This window comes from Sciurus vulgaris (genome assembly GCF_902686455.1).
Source record: "Sciurus vulgaris genome assembly, chromosome: 2".
Classification (NCBI taxonomy): Eukaryota; Metazoa; Chordata; class Mammalia; order Rodentia; family Sciuridae; genus Sciurus; species Sciurus vulgaris.
This window is the reverse complement of record NC_136462.1, coordinates 6,123,152-6,142,279: the sequence shown is the minus strand read 5'-3', so window position 1 is coordinate 6,142,279 and position 19,128 is coordinate 6,123,152. Positions and strand designations below refer to the sequence as shown.

The 19,128-nt window shown below is 56.2% G+C and overlaps 1 long non-coding RNA gene across 1 annotated transcript; it reads left to right on the top strand.

Moving 5' to 3' along the window:
• The first annotated feature begins 1,336 nt into the window (after positions 1-1,336).
• Positions 1,337-7,195, top strand: LOC306655558. The gene is made up of 3 exons (XR_013762294.1): positions 1,337-4,178; positions 5,182-5,272; positions 5,615-7,195. It is a non-coding gene; the product is annotated as an uncharacterized lncRNA (long non-coding RNA).
• Positions 7,196-19,128: the final 11,933 nt, after the last annotated feature.

The window sequence follows — 19,128 nt, the reverse complement described above, 5'->3', positions numbered from 1 at the left end:
CTCGGCCCAGGTGCTGAGGCCTGGGTGGCTGAAGGGTATGGGAGGGAAGGTCGGGTGCTGCACAGGGAGCGCTTGGCTCTCTGCAGTCAGTTTGCTCACCCGCAGCGTTCACTCTGCCCACCGGGGAACTTCCCAGAGGCAGCGGAGTGTGGAGATGAGGCACCGGGCCTGGCCGGTGCCCTTGCGCGGTACTTGAAGGTAGGTTATCCGTGTTGCCTTCGCTTTATTTGTGACGAATCATACACGGTTGACCTATTTTTCAGTACCAAATCCCGCCTTGGAGGACTTCCTGGAGCAGAGTCTGACTTTAGGGAGGTGCCTTGGTGTTAGGGTGGAGGGATCCGGTGACCCAGGAGAGCATGTGCACTCCTGACCTGTGCCCCGGGCCACACCCTGTGTGGACCCAGCCTGGGAGGACTCCGGAGGTGGCACCCACCTCCTCGGGGATGAAGGGGAGCTCTTATTATCAGAGCTCCTCAGGGTACTGGAGGGTCTCCCATGCCACCTTCAGGTGACGAATCATCCATAGTTGAATTTCTTTTTTAAGTATCACATCTGGCCATAAAGCACCCTAGGACAGTTCAGAAGCAGGAGCAGATGCCCACAGAGGGGACAGTGGTCCCTTGTGGTACCCCTGCTGCTCAGGCATGCGCAGCTTGGCATGTCTGCCTCCTGGCAGATCGTGGGCTCCTGAGGCCCTTCCCTTGAAGGGCTTTTCTGCTGGACGAGAGTTCTTCTGCCGCCCTTTCGTGACGCGTTGCAGACAGGCCCTGTTGGAACGCGTCCTCCTTGAGAGGCTTCTGGGGAGTGAGGGGTGGGGGTGCCCAGACCACAGAGAGTGGGCTCACGGATGGTGTGCATCGCTGCTTCCTGACCCTCTGAATCCATCTGTCCTTAGGCCTGCCATCTGGGACGCACTGCAGCCAGCGCCCGAGTCCGGTACGCGAATGGAGGTTGTCCATGGTGTGTTCATTATATTTATGATGAGTATTACATGGCCAATCTCCTTTCGGTACTAAATTCTTCTTGGGAAACTTCACAAGGGGAAGCTCCAGCCAGTGCCTGGGCAGGGTAAGGAAATGGGTCATTTCCGCATGACAAGCTTTACGTCTGACTTGGGTCACCTGTCAACGCAGGACTTCCCAGAAATGGTGCCGACTTTTGAGAGGAGGGCACGGTTTTTCTGGTTGTGTTGCCCTCCCTTCCTGGGAGACTCATGAGTGAAGGAAGCTCGTTTGGTGAACCTTTGCAGGCATCAAGTCGTTTTCTTGGCTAGAGGCATGCTTTAAGAGACGGTTGAACACCCGCACACACTTCTATTTGTTTCTATATGTTTACTACTCCCTCAGTATCCTAACCCGCAGGGTGTCCTCTTGGAAACACAGCCAGCTATGGGGTGGAGGGACGTTTCCTCACAGTGAGAACTGACAGTGTTTGAGGGCGGGCCTCCATGATGACTTTACTGTCCCTGGTGCAAGAGAAGAGTCACTAACAGTATTTATTCCTACCTGGTGTTTGTACTGCTAATGATCTGAAATGAGTTGATAACCTGTTACCTCTCCCACCCCCCTGTCTTCATCTGAAGAATGGGGATGGTACCTGCTCCACAGGTGGGTATGGAAACTTGGTATGAGTTCGGTGCGTAGGTGGTGGTGGGCGTGCAGGCAGGAGTACCACGATCTTGTCATGGTCACTACCACGTGGCTGCTGTCAGAGTGTATGTTGACCTTGCTTTAACTTCTTTAACCTCCTGCCTATTAGGATGCAGCTCCCTGAAGATAGAGCCCTGTCCCCTGCCTCCTGGCCCTGGGCACACAGGGAGATGTGAGGCTGAGATGCAGGAACAGGGTGGACGCTATCTGACATGTGTTTTTTTGAACCGTCTTTGAGACCATCTGGAAGGAGGGGCTGGAGGATGTCCCGATGCCCCTCTCTCCCTAGGACACTGTTGGCTCAGTCCTACAGTCTTGCCCACCTCTAGGATGCTGCCCTCCAGGAGGACTCGCCAGCCTCCAGGTCAGCATGCAAGACCTCCCAGTGGGCTGGACAGACTCTGCGGTGGTCACACAGGAAAACTGCAGCTCCCTTTTCTGTGTTAAGTCCCCCTGGGGGACTAGTCAAAGGAGATGCTGGCTTTGGGAACAGGACTTCGGTGTTCATGTCCCTCTGGTTACGGGACAGATGCCAACCCAAGCATGGCCTGATCTTGCCGCGTGTGCCCACACCTACCCCGCACCCAAAGTCAGTTCAGGGGCCACTTCTGGAGCCCGGCAAGCTGGTTCTTGGCACGCCGTGTTCCAACCACGCTGGGGGCTCCTGGAAGGTAGTGCCAGCCGCCCAGAGAGCGAGTGAGCCAGCAGCCCGAGTCGCAGTAGCCTGCGGGCAGTGCCGCCCAGGTGAAGAGGCATCCTGTTGGTGTTCTTGCCCGTGCCGACGTTTGACTCTTGAGCAGAGGTTGCCCTTGGTGAATTCGCTTTATTCACGTTGAATCACACAAAGGCAACTTTTGTTTGAGTGTCAAATCCTGCTTGGGAAGGCTTCTGGGACCCTGTGGCCCAGGAATGAGGACAGGTGGTGTGGACATGGTGGCCACCCTCCCTGGTGGACGAGAGCAGATGGCGACTAGAGCTGGGTCTCTGGGCCCGTGGAGGATGGCGCCAGTGCCACGTGGGACTCAGTTCTGACCTCAGACCTCTGTCTTGACATCAACACTTTGGTCACTGACCCCAAAGGCATTTTAGCTGTGGAAGAGACTCGGACCTTGTGGGTAAACAGAGCTCATGTTCACGAGTGCCAGTGGCCAGCGCCCCTGCCCTCGGAGCCTCCTGTGGTCACCTCTTGGAGCACTCCTCTTCGTCTGGCTTCTCTGTGCCCCTCCTTGTCTCAGTTCTTTCCTCCCGCCCGGGTTTCTAGTGGGTTGCTGAAATGCGTAGAGGCAATCAGTATTTCTCCCTGTTTATATTCAATAATAGTGATAAAAATAATGAACACAAAATAACACTAAAAACCACTGAAACGGCTCAGAGGAAAATGTGTTCAATTGACTACAAATTGGCAGAAGAATCCAATTTTCTTGACAACATTTCAGCTGCGACATTTGACCTGGGGAAATGGAACGATGTAGACTTGGTGGCCACAGAGGAAGTTCCTGGTGGCGGCTGCTGTAAACAGGAATATTTGATGTAGACAAAAACACATTGAGGAATCAAATCTTCATTCAGACTTTTAAATGGAAAAGAATTGATCCTAATGAAAATAATTTTGGGGAAATAACAAGGGAAATAAAAGAAATGAAAACAGCTCAACAGTGCCGTGAAGGAAGCTAAACAGGGAATTGGATTAGTTTAATGTAATTCACTCCGAAAAACATGTTTTTATGAAAATCAATGCTGTACAGTTCGCGTTCTGATGGCGAAACTCGTGCTTATTTGAAGGGAGTTGTTGGGGTCAGTGGGAATTGAGGGTCAAAAGCCACTGTCCTTCGAGCAGCTGACCATCTCTTCTGTCCCAAACCTTCCCAGACAGCTTCCTGGACAGGCGTGCTGACTTCAGGGGTGAGGCGTCCTCTGGGGGTGTGAGTGCATAATGTGGCTGGTGTCACCTGGCTTGGCGCCTCCCGCAGCCCCCGTGCATCCGCATGGGGCATTCTGGGTGAAACGCTGACTCTGGAGTGAGGCTCCCTGGTCCCCGGGGTTGGGCCTCTCAGAACACTGCCCGCCATGCTGCTGCTGTGTGCAGGAAGCATGGGCAATCCAGGTGCGATCCTTCACAGACGCTGGTGTTGGCCCTCTCCACGGTGGCCTCCATGATGTGCTCTTCATTGGTGACCAATGGCACTTGGTCATGGAGGCTGAGCTTAGTTTGGGAGGTCATTCTAGAGTTGATGTCCCAGGGTCAAGGTGAAAGAGGTTGCCATTTGCTAGCATGTTTTATTTGGTGACCAGCATTGCATGCTGGGTTTCTTTCCAGATCAGCCCCACCTTGGAGGACTTAAGAAGCCACGCCACTCTCAGGGGATGGTCAGCACCAAAAGCCCTCTCTGGGGTGGGTGCTGAGTGCAGCCCTGGACGAGCCTGAGTGTCGCGATGTAGGTCATCTCGTCCCCTCAACACCGCCACCCGGGCCTTTCTCACGAGCACTTCCAGACGGCAGCTGTGGAGAGAGACTCTGAGCTGCAGGTCAGTGTCCGTAACTCCTAGGGGGCAGCTACCCGTGACATGTTCTTTCTCTCTGTGACAGAACTTCCGTGGCTGGCCTCTTGCTCCACAGCAGCAAGACTCTGAGGGCTTCCTGCACTCACGCCGATGCCAGGGAAAGGATTCTGCTGTCGGTCCCACTCCAAAGTCCACAAAGTGGGTGGTGGGCACAGAATCCAGACTCTGCCTGTGGCGTTTATCGTCTGGCCCAGCCCTCACTGGCGAGCCTGCGGGTTGTAGGAGGCATGTTCTGGATGTGATGTGACTCTGGAACAGCGGGGGTTCTGGCCTTGGGCTGCTCTGCCATTTTGGGAAGGAGAGGTCATTTGTCATTCACTTGCTGTTTTCTTCCTCTCTTCGCCCCCCCACCCTCTTTATTTCTCAAGTTTCTTTTGCTTTGTTTACGGGGCTAATCAAGGGGGCAGGCCATTGTTGTTTTTAACGTGTTAAATCACTGGAGCATACTGGGGTGGGGGTGCCTTGCGGACCAGAGGCGGCATGGATGAAGTCCAAGGCGGGTGACTACTGGGCGTTAGTGTCCTTGCCCAGCCAACTCTTCCAAAGGGAAGACCCCAAGCCCGGGGTCGTCCCAGGAGTCGCCCTCTCTGGGGCTGGGAAGGAAGCCTCGGGTGTGAGCGGTTTCATCTTTGTCCTCAGCCCACGCACAAGCACCCCTGCTCTGTGTCAGATCCCACCTGGGTCTCGAGCTCAGCTTTGGGGAAGGGTCTCAGCCTCTGTTCCAGGAGGCGATGGACGGTAGATTCGCTCCTGGATTGGCAGGGCAAGGGAGGGTCCTTGCAGAGTGTGAAACTGTGGCCCCTGAGGTCCGGCCTTCGCGCTGCCCTTAGGGAGGGTCTTCGGGAAGCATGGCCACCTTGACGCTTCTGCCTTAGTCTGGTACTTGGGGAGAGGTTACCCGAGCAACTTTGCATCCGGACGACGAATGTTGCTCGGTGAACCCCTTTTCGGTATCAAATTCCACCAGGGAGGCCGCCTTGGAGGCCGGGCACCTCGGGGAAGAACGCCAGCGTCGGCACCGCTCTGGGGCGCGGGACGGATGGTCGACCAGTTGGAAAGTAATTGCTCCTAATGTACTTCACCTGGTCCACTAGCCGTCGGCGCCCACTGCAGCCTGCGGCCCACCCGCTTGCTCCTCGCGCAGCACCTCTGCTGGTACTTGAAGGGAGATCGACCGTGTTATATTCGCTTTATTGACTTCGAATAATACATGGTTGATCTTTTCTCAGTATCAACTCTCACCTTGGAGGACCTCTTGGCGGTGCAGCCCTCCTGGGAGTGGGGGTGGGCCCGGGCCGGGGCGGGGTCGCTGCTTTGGCTTGGGACCTGACAGGCGGCTGGGTGGGGCGCGCGCGGCTCCTCCTGGTTCCTCTCACCTTTCCTGTCCAATCCATCCCCAGGGCGGACTCGGAGACAGCGTGACCGGCGGAGGGGTCCAGGTCCTGTGGCAGCGTCACTGTGGGTACCTGAGGAGAGGTTGTCTGTGAAGAGTTCGCTTTATTAATGACGAATATAACACAGATGGCCTGTCTTCAGTACCGCCTACCACTCGCAGGGTGCGCGGCGCCGCCAGTGCAGGGTACGTGAACGCATGGGCTCCGCGTGGCGCTGTCGCCCTCTCCGCTGAGCCGCAGCTTGGGCCCTGCCCTGGGCGAGCTTCCCGGGGGGTCGTGCCGGCCCTGGGGAAGAGGCCTGGGTCTGGCACTAGGGAGGTGGTCGCGAAGTGCCCACTCGGTGTGCGATGGATGATCGGCCTGGTCCAGCTCCTGCTTGATGCCTTGAGGTTGAGGAGCCAGGTCCAGGCGGAGGGGCACCCGCCCCTCTCCAGGGAGTCCTGCCCGCATGCTGCCCAGCACTGGCTGCCTCCCTCCATCCCACGTGGACCCCTTGGCAGGACCCCCACACCCTCCGGAGGAGCCTCGGCCCACGTCCCACGCATGCTGCTCCTTGTGGTGCGCGAGGAGAGGTTGCCCGTGGCGCGTTCGCATTCATCAAGACGCACAATACACGGTCGACCTCTCCTCACCACCAGACCCCGCCTTGCATGCTGCCTGCAGCCTGGGAGTGTGTCGGGAGGGTAGGGGTCCGCCCGGCCTGCTGGGCCCACGGTGCATGGCTGACGGCCGGCCAAGCATGCGCCTGACTCACGTCTGCAGCCGGCCCCGGAGGTGGGCGGCGGGGTGGTGGGGAGGCCGCCTTGGAGGAAGAAGCCTCCTACCCGGAGTCGGCGCTGCTCGGTGGTACCTGAAATAGGTTGCCTGTGAGGTGTTCACTTTCTATACGATGAATATTATACAGTCAACCTCTTTCCGGCATCGAATCCCGCCTCGGAAGACTTCTCTGTGCGACATGCCAGGCGGCAGAAGTCTCTGTGGGTTGTCCCCACGGACTGTATGTGGGACCCGTCACCTGGTCTTTCGGTCCCCCAGGTCCAGGCCGTGCTGGAGGGCTCTCGGAAGTATCAGAGTACCCCAGTCACTTGCCGCCACCCTGCGTCCAGCAGGCGTGGCCCGGCTGGGCTCTCCTGTACCTCCCCCTGCTCTTCAGGTCTGCCCCTCAGCCCGGCCCACACCTCACGAAGGTCACCCCAGCAGCCTGATCTGGAGCCTCAGTAATTCAGAAGAGGCGGCCTGCGCCTGGGGGCAGGAAAGTGTCCAGGCCGAGGGCCAGGTGTCTTCCTGGAGCTCCTCCTAAGGCCGAGCGAGCTCGGGAAGTTCTCTCTGAAGGCTGCACGCTCTCCACAGGTGCAGTCTCTGCCTTTCCCCGGGGGCTCCCAGGAATGTGCCCAGGGGGAGCCCTCAGACTCTTCCCAAAGGTTCTCCACCTGCAGGTCCACACCCTGCTGAGGGGCTGCCCCGCTGCTGTGGGCTGCCACACAGAGCCCCACTGAGTCTCCCACCGTCTCCCTTCCTGCTTCTGGTGGGAGAACTTTCCAGAGTCCATCCATCTCACTGCACTGCTCCAGGCCCATGGGTAGGTCCTGTCCCCTGGGTGTCATAGCAAACCCGGTGTATTTCCATCCGCTCTCTGGGCTCCTGCCCATGCACCTTCCCCTGCAGGGACCATGCTGCCTTTGTGAGCACCCCATGTCCTGCAAACCACTTTCTCAGGGGTTCAGGATTCCAAAGGCAATGGATGCCCCTTGCTCCTTGGGTCACCCCAAGCACCTGACAGAACAAGCCCTCCTCTTTTGGGCACAAACTCTGGTCATGAACTTGCCTTTTTTCCTAGCCTGTCTGTGGCTCTCTGAGGAGGCCTGCCGTTAACCTGCGCCCCCACACCCTCCCAACCCAGACTGGAATGTTTGCAGAGCAGGAGTTTTTCTATCTTCTCCTCTGCTGTGTCCCCAGCCTTGGGACCCAGGCCTGGCCCACAGTAGTGAGCAGTGAGTACATGTTGATTGACTGATAGGATCCCCGAGGGCAGAGACCACATTAGGTTGATCCCCCGGAAAGTGCTGAGCACAAACCAGGAAGCCCGGAGATGTGGCGACTGGCTTCATGAATATGGTAATCACTGTTTAGAAATTCTTCACATTTGTTAAAAGCTATTTAGTGTTCTAGCTTTTTCTACCCCTTCCAGGATGTCACTTGAGAGTCTGGGGTTGGCTGTGGCAGGGCAGGTCAGCGAGGTCTGAGTCCTTTTCTCCACTGTTGGAACCGGGGCCCCCACACTCGGCTGCAGATGCGGCAGAGTGTGCTCCCACCCGGCCCCGCCAGCCAGATGCTCTGGGGAACTCCGTCGGCAGCGGGCCAGAGCCTGGAGTCAGGGCTAATATTTTATGCATAGAACTGACTAAATGGGAACATTTGGAGATGAAAATTGCTGTTAATGCATTGACACATCTTTGGAATATATTAAGCGTGTGTGGTGGGGGTGGGGAGGCAGGCGTTAGCCTTCGTTAATTGCTGCAGTAACCACTGCCACACAGCAGCGTTGGCAGGCATGGCTGCCCTTGAGTCTCCAGGGCCGCCGTGGGGGAGAGTGCTTGGTACCTCATCTACCACTTGAGAATTATGCATGAGACAAAATGTCAGTCCGGGGTACCAGGCAATCAGCCGCTTGCATGTTCCCAACTCATTTCAGACCCAAAGATGGCGACCCTGTGCTGCTTGGTGCAGAATTTCATTAAAGGCAAAATTACTGATTTATCTATTGTTTGAGGAGAAGGGAAAACAAACAAAGGGCCTTTCTCATCCAACAAGCCAAATGAAAATGTCTGTTCCCCAAGCGGCCATCATGAGAGCCGCTGTGGACCCTTAGGTCTGAGGGTCAGTAATGGGGTCTGTTTCCAAGGCAGTCGGTAAATCCCGCCCACAGTCCAAGGTCACCGGGCCCACCTGGTTTTCTGGTGTGCAAGGCCCTATTTACCTTACTCTGGACATGATTGGAAAAGTGACACACTTGGGCTTGTGTCCCCCACTGTGTGTGCCCAGGGCCTCCCCCTGCTCCCACCCTGACCTGTACCCCTGGGCCCACTCAGAGGCTGGCACGGTGCTTGAGGGCCCACAGAGCCCAGACCTCAGAACCCCCATGGATGCAGAGAAGCCCCACGTGCTGGGGCTGAGGGACTCGGAATCCATGTCCCTCAGGCCTGTGCTTCTGTTCGCACCCTTGGGCGGGTGAGGAAACCGGGTCCGTGCAGGGCGGGAGGAGGTGCCGTGGTTCTCTCCCGCACTGGCACGTGGGCAAGGCCCACCCCTGGGGATTTGGCCATCGCCTTCCTTGTAAACACTGAGGGGGCTGCAGAAACCACGCCGAGACCTCCAGGTCAGCGGGAGGGCCACTGCTCTGCAGCTCTGCTTCTGGAATCAGGGCCCTACCTCTGCCGCAGGGCCGGCTCCAAATAGGTGCTCGGATGATACCACCTCCGTGGATCAAATCCAGCCTGGATCCCAGTCCAGAGCAAATGTTCCAGGCACGAAGGTGTAATGAGTCAGATGTCTTTATTGCCTGACGGAATCACACAGGAAGCACTCAGAGAACGTTTGTGGAATGAATAACTAAAAACATGCTCTTAGAGGTAATAAAGAAGCAGAGAAATGAAGAAGAATCGGGGCAGACAGACATAAATCTCCACCAACACTGCCAAGGCTGTGCAGCGGGGCCTCTGAAAAGACCCTGCGGAGGTGGAAGGGCCATTTGTCATGGCTGAGGACAGGCTTTAGGGCTGGGATGCAGGGCCCCACGGAGCCTCATTCGTCATTTCCCCATTATCCCGTGGCGTGGAGAGGAGCTGGCGTGTTACCTGTGAGCAAGGCCAATGTCTGCCTTGAGGTGCCAGGTCCTGGGCCCAGTTAGCCTAGAAGCAGGACCCCGAGGAAGGGCCAGCAGGCGTGGTGAGCAGCCCCAGGGCCTGCCTCTTCCAGGAAGCCTTCCCCTGCGCCTCCACACACGGCCCCCGTTTGCAGGCAGACGTTGATCACCTGGACTCTGCAGTCAGCTCTGCTGGGGCCCAGCCTGAGTCTGACTTTCCTGCCAGGGTGTTCCTGTCCCCAGCATGCGGCGTAGAGCAGAGAAGCCTCTGGAGGCTTGCTGGCCTTGCTTTCCATTTGCAGGCAGCTGGACCTACACTTGGAAGGTCTTTAGGACCGGAGACAGACCCTGCGGCGGTCCAACATGAGCCGGGGGCTAGGACGGGGTGACCAGGCCGCTTCCACTGAAGAGAGGTGGCTATGAGCTGGGGACACCTGACCCCAAGGTGTTCCCTGGGCTTGGTAAGTGTCTGCTGAAGGACCTTCTGGGCTCTGAGCAGGGATGGGTTTTTTTCAGGTGCACATGAGTTCTGGGCAGGCCCAGGGCTGTTATCAGGGTTGGTTGAGGAAGGCAAAGGTCACGCCACCTGTCCAGGGAGCTGCCAGGGCATGTTGGGAGAGGGAATGACACAGGGCCCCAGGTTCTTGCCCAGAGCTCCCTCCTCATTCTCTGTGGCCTCGCTCCAGGGACAAGAGGCGGGGAAACCCCAGGGCAGTGCTGCCACACGGGGGAGTCTTGACCAGGCTAGGCCCTTGGCGGACTGGGGACGGGACCCTGTTCCGTGGCCCCTGGTCTTTCCTGGGGCAAGAAGCTGGGCGGCAGGTTCCGGAGCCGGGTGGAGCACCGCTTGCCACAGTCTGTGACAGCCTCGTTTTCTCCAGCCCTCAAAAATAGACGTTTCTGCTCTGTTCTCTTGTTGGCAGGGGAGCGGCGAGGCCTGCCAAGGCTGGGGGAGCCCGCCAGCCTGCTGAGTTTTACTGTACAAACAGTTGCAGAGGGAGGGGGCGCCCCCCATCAGCAAACATGCCAATTTAAAGTGTAATTAACTCGGGCCGGAAAAAAAAAAACAAAACAAAAAAAAAAAAAAACAAAAAAACCAGATTTGGACTGCCTTCCACAGCGGAGCTTGGTTTTCTTTTATTTATTTATCTCTTTCCGGGTGTGGTGGTGTCTGTGGTGGGTTCTAGCCAGGAAGAGTAGAGGGGGCCCAGGTGGAGAGGCGATTGTTTGGGAGAGAAAACACTGGAAGGAGAGAGGAGCAGACTGGCTTGACACCCTGACACCCTGCAGGCCAGTGTCTCCATCTAGTCACTGTCCTGGGAGGTGACTGCCCCGCAGATGGGACACTAAGGGAGAAGGCAAGCGGGGATGTGCCCGCCCTCTTGGTGAGGGTGGGACATGGCTGTCCAGGTGACTCGTAGGACTTGGGGTGCTGGGAGACACTGTAGGGAAACCTGACTCTCTCCTCCCAACCCTGTGCAGGGGCTACTCTGCTGGCCTGGACCTGCCTCGGGAGTCTCTGCCCCTGATTTCTCCCTTTTCCTCCATGGATTCCTCCTACTTCAAGGACTCAAGATGTCCCCTCTTCTCAGAAGGCGCAGTCCACCCCGTGACCCTGGCAGGTCCCTGCTTCTCCCCACACCCAAGCAGGAAGAACAGTTTGAATGTTGAGCTGTTCCCCCACGTTTTAACAACCCTGGGACTGTTTCCGCAGCAGGACTGGAGAGCCCTGGCTGGGGAGCCTGCGGGAGCTGGGGAGGTGGGAGATCATCCCCCAGGGGAGGGGGTGATCACAGGGAAGGAGCGACTGGCATGTGATCCCTCCAGCAGCTCTGAGCCTGGGAGAAGGTCGGAATTCCTGCTCCGGCTTCCAAACACTGTTGTCAAGCCGTTTGAACAATAAACACACGTTACAAAGATGTGCGTGTGCTCCTGTGTCTTGTGTTCAGAGAGGCTTTGCTAAGGGGGACGGAGTCACAAGCGTCTGGCTCAGGAGGACATCTAGAGTTGCTGGTCTCTGCCCTGCCCGCACTTGGCAGGGAGCAGCCTTGGGAATCTGGGGGCTCACCATCCCCCCACCCCCCCACGGTGTGCAAGCTCTGGGCCACAGAGACAAGCTTTCTACCAGTCCCAGGTTCCAAAGGCCCCTCCCTGCCCTGCTGTCTGTGTGCTGGGCCCGGGGCTGGCTGCCAGGCCCGCGAGGGCAGAGGCCGGGGCCTGGGGCACAGCTGTGCCCACGCCTCTGTGCTGCCAGCCTCCGCTTGGTCACGACACAGCCGGGCTGACTCAGACACAGCCCCGAGCGGCTGCCTCGTAAATTACATAATTACCTATGAAACCTGCCGCCGCAGCGCTCCAGCCGGGAAGCGCACGCTCCGGCCGCCGGTGACTCACTGTTTTCCCCAGAGCCACTGCCGCCCGCGCTCAGCCACCTCAGTCTGAGCTGGCTGGGGGGCAGCTTAGGTCTTCACCGCCCCCCCCAATGGCTGCAAACACAGGCAGGCAGCCCCCCTCTTGCACAGGGCTTTGGGTGGGGGCCCTTCTCCAGCCTCCCTCTGCAGCCCCCCATCATGCAGACAGCTTTGGGTGGGGGTCTTGCCCCTCCAGCCTCCCTCTGCAGCCCCCAGTGGTGCCCCGGATGGATGGCTGCACGTGACAGAGGAGGGAACTGAGGCCTCCTTCCCAGCCCGGTTTGTCCCCCGGTTTGGGGTAGCTTTGGCTAGTGCTGGTCACCAGTCGGGAGAGCCTTGGGGTAGCCCAGTTATGGAGACCCCCAAAACTCCAGGGGCCCCCGCTGAGCTCGAGGCCTCCAGCCCTTCTCCAGAGTCCCCCTGTGGGGGACATGCTCCTTCTTTTGAAAAACACTTCTACTCTGAAAAGCGACTTTGGGAAGAGGCATCGTAAAGGGGTCTTTCCAACCCAAGTGGGGTGTCCAGGCCAGGTGGCGACCCTGGGGACCTAGTGCGGTGGACCTGGGTATGGACTCCAGAGTCAGAACTGGCCTTCACACGTGTCCCTTTCCACTCGCCAGCACTGTGGCTTTCTCACCTCTGAGCCTTAGTGTCCCTACCTGCAAATGAGCGCTGCCACCCTCCTCCTCAGCAAGGCGAGGGCGCTGAGGACGTGCTAGGTTCCCACTGAAGAGGGGGCTCCCTCCCGAGGATCCACTGCCAAGCAGAGCATTCCTGCAACCACCCTGCCCTGGCCAGGCGTCCACCCTTAGTGCTGGCCTCCCCATGCTTCCTGGCACCTGCTGGCAGACCCAAGCAGAGCCCCAGGAATAGCATCCGGGGCCCAGGGAAAGCTCTTCAGTGGGTCATGGAGGGCAGCGAGGTCCCCAGACGTTGGCTGGGCCTCCTGGGAGCCTTGTGCCTTCTAGGAGTCTCACTTTGGCTCCAAGTCAGGAAGAGACCCTCAGTGGGTGTGTGTGGTGCCTCTGTTGGTGCAGGGGCTCCGGTCCTGCTTAGGTTGCCCCTCAGATCAGGGCCACCTCCCCCTTGCTGAAAGTGCTTGTGGCCTATCCCGTACGCCCACCATTCTCTCGCTTCCGCCTTTGTATATAGACCCCAAACAGACCTGCTGAGGGGCCAGCTCCTGAGGAGGGTTCTGGGGAGGCCCCCTTTCCTCCCGTGGCAGAGACGGTGCAGACCACCCCAATAGGGCTCACTTCATTCATTTTCCAACTGCCCAGTCCCACGTGCACAGCAAGAGGCACCCCTGGGAGTGCCCCCAGAGGCAAGGGCAGCAGCTGCCCACCTTTCCAACATGACCTCCCCCGCCCAGGTTCTCTGGGGGCTTTTGACACATCCAACCTCTCGGTGACAGATCCACACTTCTCAGCTCACCTGCACTTTGTAACCTGTAAGGGGGCGATGTCCAACACTTAAAGTATTTCATGTGTTGGGGTCTCGCTCCCCACTAAGGCCGGTGGTGAGAGGGTCTCCAGTCACTCTCTAGTAGGACACCAAGTCAGGGAGACAAGAATAAGCCTGTAGGAGATTTTGGTCAGTGAAGTGTGGGTGGCCAGCCTCAGGGGAGGGGAGAAAGTGTCATCCCGTATGTATAGTGACCCAACTGCGGCCAGGTCACAGATTCCAGCAGCAAGACCTGTTTACAAAGCCCTTTCCCACCCTCAGTCCCTTATCTCTCAAAATGCCGCCCCCCCCACAGCCAACTCTTACTGTCCCCTTTCCCATCTTCAAGCAAAAAGAAGTGAACTCGGTGGGGCAGAGATCTGTGTGCCATGCCATCGCCAGCGGGTGGGGGCTGCTCCAGAGCCCCCCAAGGGGCCCCTCCAGAGCCCCCCAAGGGGCCCCAGGCTGGGGTGAACTTTGCAGTTCGGGTCACTGGGGGCTGCGGGGCGGGGGCGGGGGGGGGGGGGAGGCCCACCCTCGCCCTGACCAGAACAGGCCGGTCTTCCGGGGGGGGGGGGGGGGAGGGCTTCACAGACATGCAAAGTTGAGTTGGAGCCTTTGGGTGGGGGGCGGGAGGCGCAGAGGCGGAGCCAGGCCCCCTCCCCTGGAGCCCTGGGTGGCTCTGCAGAATTGCGGAGAAGGCGGCCGCCGTTTGCTAATGGGCTTGGGGAAAATGGGATGCAATTTAGCTGGTGTTTTTCGGGCCTGGAGCTATTGAATAAATGAAGTGCGCGCGGGCTGCGAGTCGCTGACGCACCGCCCGTCTCCCGGCGGGTGGCGAGGCTGCGGGGGCGGCGGCTGCAGAGCGGGACCCGCCGCCCTGAGCACCACGCTCTGCCGGGCCGGAGACGCGTGGGGCGCGGGAGCCGTGGCGGGGGCCGGCGACGTCGGGAGGGCAGCAGATAGGACATTGGCCTGCGGAACGGCGGGGTGCTACTGGAGATCTTGACCCTATCTGCTCCGCGGAGGGTACCTGCTGGGGGCAGAGAGCCAAGGGCTTGTGATTAGGGCTTCAGGAGAGTGGGCAGCAAGCAGATGACCTAGTGGGTAGGGGGAACAGGTGTCCGACCTGTGCGGGGCGGTTGACCAGGGTGCCCAGGACCTGCATATCTGCCAGACACCCTAGCCAGCCTGTGGTTGGGCTGGGGACTGCTCTGGGAGGGGCTGCAGCTGTCAGAACCGCTGCTCGGCTGTGAAGATGAAGCCCTGCTGGCTCCTCGGCTCCCTATTGCACAGGATGGAAAACTACCAGACAGTCCCCAGGGGATCAGCTGCAGGCTTGTGCCGGTGAGGGCCTGCCTGGAGTGCAGAGGACCTGGGTCTCTGTGTTCCTCTAGGAACCCTAGGCAGCTCCCCAGCCTCACCTCTTGGGACCTCCAGTTTCCAGATTGTAAAGTCAAGATGCAGCGTCCTTCCTAAGGGTGCCGGTGTGAACAGCACCCCACGGCTGACAGCTCGTGTTCCAGAAGGGCCTCAGCTCCAGGTGCTAGACACCTCACATGGTCAAGTGCTCCCCCAAGAGCCCCTGTTCAGCCCCCTGAGGGTCTCCAAGGGGGCCACCTCTTCCTCCCTCTTGTTACCCCTGATGTCACTGCAGGGAGTCCTCCCCACCTTCTGAAGCCTAACCCTGCCTTCCAGAAAGCCTGCCAGGGAGCAGGTGGGCTGTGAGCCTGGCCAGCAGCCAGGGGGAGGAGTGGTTGGCAATTCTGAGTACCCCATCCAGGCCTTCTGAAACCACCAACACCCAACATGAAAGATAGTGGGAAGGACAGAGGGTCGGAGACGGTGACTTAGCAATACCAAGAGCAGACTGAGGTAGCTGGCTGACCCCAAGAGCCACAGGCCCTGAACTGCTCTGGTAGACCCCTCCTGCCTCCCCAGAACCATCCAGACTGCAGGTCCCCCAGGGAAGCTCAGCTTCCAGACTGCCAGGTGAGGACAGAAGGCCAACCCCTTGGGTCTGAAGCAGCTGCTGCCCAGGAGCCTGTGTGGCCCTGGGGTGGACAGGGCCCACTCCCCAGGACACACCTCATCTGTTGCTGAGAGTAGATACAAGCACTGGGATATCGTCCTGCCTAGCTCCCCCTAGGGGGGACAGCCAGCAACAGCAGGTAGTGTCCCCTGGTGGGGGAGCCAGAGAAGCCGGCCCCTGTACACAACACCGCACAGGCCTCACCTGAGTTCACATCATCTCACCCCACTTCCACCCCCGGAATGCTGACACTGCATGCCCAGAGCCACCCATCTGGCACTAAGGGCCTTCCGCCAAAGGCCACTAGAACCCAGAGTTGAGCAAATGCGGCCCATGATCCTTTGCAGAGAAGGAGGACGCAGACCATGGAGAGAGGGTTAGCAAGAACTGTGAATGGACCTGGCACTGAGGGGTCGGAGAGGGTCTAAGGGCAGGGTGCCTTCTAGAGTGGATGCTGTCAGAGGTGTCTGGAATAAATCTTATTTTTCAATAAAACTTTAATTTAAAAATGAAAGGTATAGAGATTTCCTGTGCACCACTGCCCCCTTGCCCCCCGCCAAAAACCTCCCCATTAGCAACACCCCCACCAGGGCTGTATACTTGGTTCACTGATGAACCTATGCGGACACATCTCTGTCAGCCAGAGTCCACGGCTGACTGGAGGCCTCCTCTCTCTGCGGTGCTTGCTGTGGGCTTGTGCAGACCTATGACAGGCATTCACTGTCACCATATCATGCAGCACCATAAAAATGTGGTTTTGTTTTTACAGTGCTGGGGCCTGAACCCGAGGACTTACACGTGCTAGACCACTGCTGTACCACTGGGCTGCACTGCCCGTCCAGTATTGTTGATTTTTAAGTGACACATGATAAGTGCATATCTTTGCAGGATACAATGTGATGTTTCAATAAAAGTATACATTGTGGAATGACACAGCAAGCAGGGACCCCAGGCCTCAAACAGTGATCCTTTTGGTGTGCTAAGAATGTTCCAAATTCTCTCTTCCGGCTATTTTGAAATCGTTAACTGTGGCCACCCTGCTGCTCCAGAACTCGTTCTACCCACCTACTGGAACCCGAGGCCTGTTGACCAACCCGTCCCCATCAACCCTTCCCCAGCCTCGGAGAGCTGTCCTTCCGCTCTCTGCTGCTCTTTAGAGAAAGGCTTTTAGAGTCCACACGTGTGTGAGGTCACATGGTTCTATCCTTTCACGGCTGGCTTGTTTCACTTACCGTGATATCTCCTCGTTCCACCCACACAGCAAATGACAGGATGGCCCCTCTTCTGACGGAAGAGTATTCCACGATGTCGAGGTACTGCATTTTTCCACGCTCGGTCGTCTGCTAAGGGGCGCCAGCCTTGCGGGGAACCTGGGAGGCAGCAGTCTTGGCAGTACACTGAGGTCACTTCCTTTGGATCTAGGGCCTGCAGCCAGAGAGCTGGGTCACCTGGCGATTCCATATTGAAGTTTCCCAGACGCTTTCAGAGTGTTTTCTGCCGTGGTTCTTCTAATCCGCATTCCCATCGCGAGGTGCAGGGTCCCTTTTCTCTGTGTCCTGCATGCTTGCTGTCTGCTGTCTTTTTGATTGTGGTCATTGCAAGCGGAGCCAGGTCAGAGTTTGCTGTGGTTTTGATGGGCATTTCCCTGAGGACTAGTAGGCTGACGTTTTTTTCGTACACCTGCTGGCTGTGTATATTTGTGTGCCTTCTTTGGAGAAATGTCTACTGAGGTCTTTTGCCTATTTTTTTATTGGATTATTATTATTATTTGCTGTTGAGTTACCTGAATGATTTCTATAATCTGGAAATTAATTCCTTGTCAGATGTTTAGTCTGCAAATACCCTCCCCACTCTGTAGGTGGTCTCCTCACTCTTTGCTGTACAGAAGCTTTTTCATTTGATGTAATACCGTTCGTCTCTTTTTGCTGTTGTTGTCTGGGATTTGGGGTTCTTATCCAAAACATCATCTATCAGTCCAATTTAATCTGTTTTCTTTTTCTTTTGGTACCAGGGATTGAACAGGGGCACTTAACCACGGAGCTACATCCCCAGCCCTTTTTTATTTATTTTTATCTTTTTAAATTTATTTTTATTGTAAACAAATGGGATACATGTTGTTTCTGTTTGTACATGGAGTAACGCCTACCATTTGTGTAATTATACATTTACAAGGATAATGTTGTTTGATTCATTCTGTGATTCCCCCCCCCACCCCTCTTTTCCCTCTATACAGTCCCTCCTTCCTCCATTCTTGCCCCCCTCCCACCCCCCATTATGTGGCATCATCCGCTTATCAGAGAGATCACTCGTCCTTTGGTTTTTTGGGATTGGCTTATCTCACTTAGCGCGATATTCTCCAATTTCATCCATTTGCCTTTTTAATTTTGAGACAGGGTCTCACTAAGTTGCTTAGGGTCTCAATAAGTTGCTGAGGCTGGCTTTTTACTTTCGATCCTCCTGCTTCAGCCTCCCACGTCACTGGGATTATCCCACCCAGCTGGACTCATTCCTGGTACATTTGATGTGACTGAATGAAATGTATTCGTTTGGTCGGATGAACCAACTTGTTGTTACATAATTGCTTATGGTCGTTTCTTCGGATCTTCTGTCTGTGGTATCAGTTGTGATGTCTCCTCTCTTGTTTCTGATTTTATTTATGAGAGTTTTCTCTTTTCTTAGTCAGGCTTAGAGTTTTGTCACTTGGGCACAGTGGTCCCACTCCTGTGATTGCAGCAACTTGGGAAACTGAGGCAGGAGGATTGTGAGTTGGAAACCAGCCTGGGAAACTTAACAAAACCCTGTCTCGAAATAAGAAATTAAAAGGGCTGGGGGCATGGCTCAGTGATAGAGCACTTGCCCACCATGTGTGAGGCCCATGGTTCACCCTAGTACCACAAAAAAAGAAAAACAAAAAACTCTTTGTTTTGTTGGTCATTTGTAATGCTTTCCTAGCCCCATTGCATTTATTTCTGCTCTGATCTTTACTATTTGCTTCCTTTGGTAGCTTTTGGGTTAGTTTGGTTTTGCTTTTGTAGTTCCTTGAGGTACAACATTGGGTTGTTTATTGGAAATCTTTCTTTCTTTTTGATGTAGCACTTAATTGCTATAAACTTCCCTTTCAGAACTCCTTTGTGGATCTGATTGGCTTTGATGTGTTTCCATTTTTTTTTTTTTTGCCTCAAGAATTTTTTAATTTCCCTTTTGATTTCTTCCTTGACCCATTAGTAATTCAGGAGTAGGTTTTTGAAATTTCCATGCATTTTGAATTTTCTGAAGATTCTCCTGCTGTTGATTTTCTGTTCATACCATTGTGGTCTGAAAATGTACTGGACACCATCACGATCTCCTTAAATCTGTTAAAACTTATTTGGGGCTCAGGAGATGATCTGTCCTGGAACGCCGCCCCTGAAGCTGAGATCGTGCGTTTTGCAGTGGTAACTGTGACCCGTCTGACCTAGATGACAGGGTCAATCTCTTGATCTTTGCTGATTTTCCATCTGTGGGATGTGGAATGCTGACGTGGGGCCAAAGTCCTGTGATACTAGTGTGGTAGCACCTCTCCTTCTGGGTCTAGTAATGTTGGCTTTGGATTTGGGGTGCTCTGGTATTGGGTTCATATGCATCTGTAATTGTTGTGTCGATCTTCTTGCTGAACCAATCCTTCTATCATTATATAACCATCTCTTCTTTTCCCTCAGAATTGCGTGTGTCAGACTGCATAGCTGCTTCTGCTCGGCTCCTGCTTCTCTTCACATGGAACCTTGGGAACACC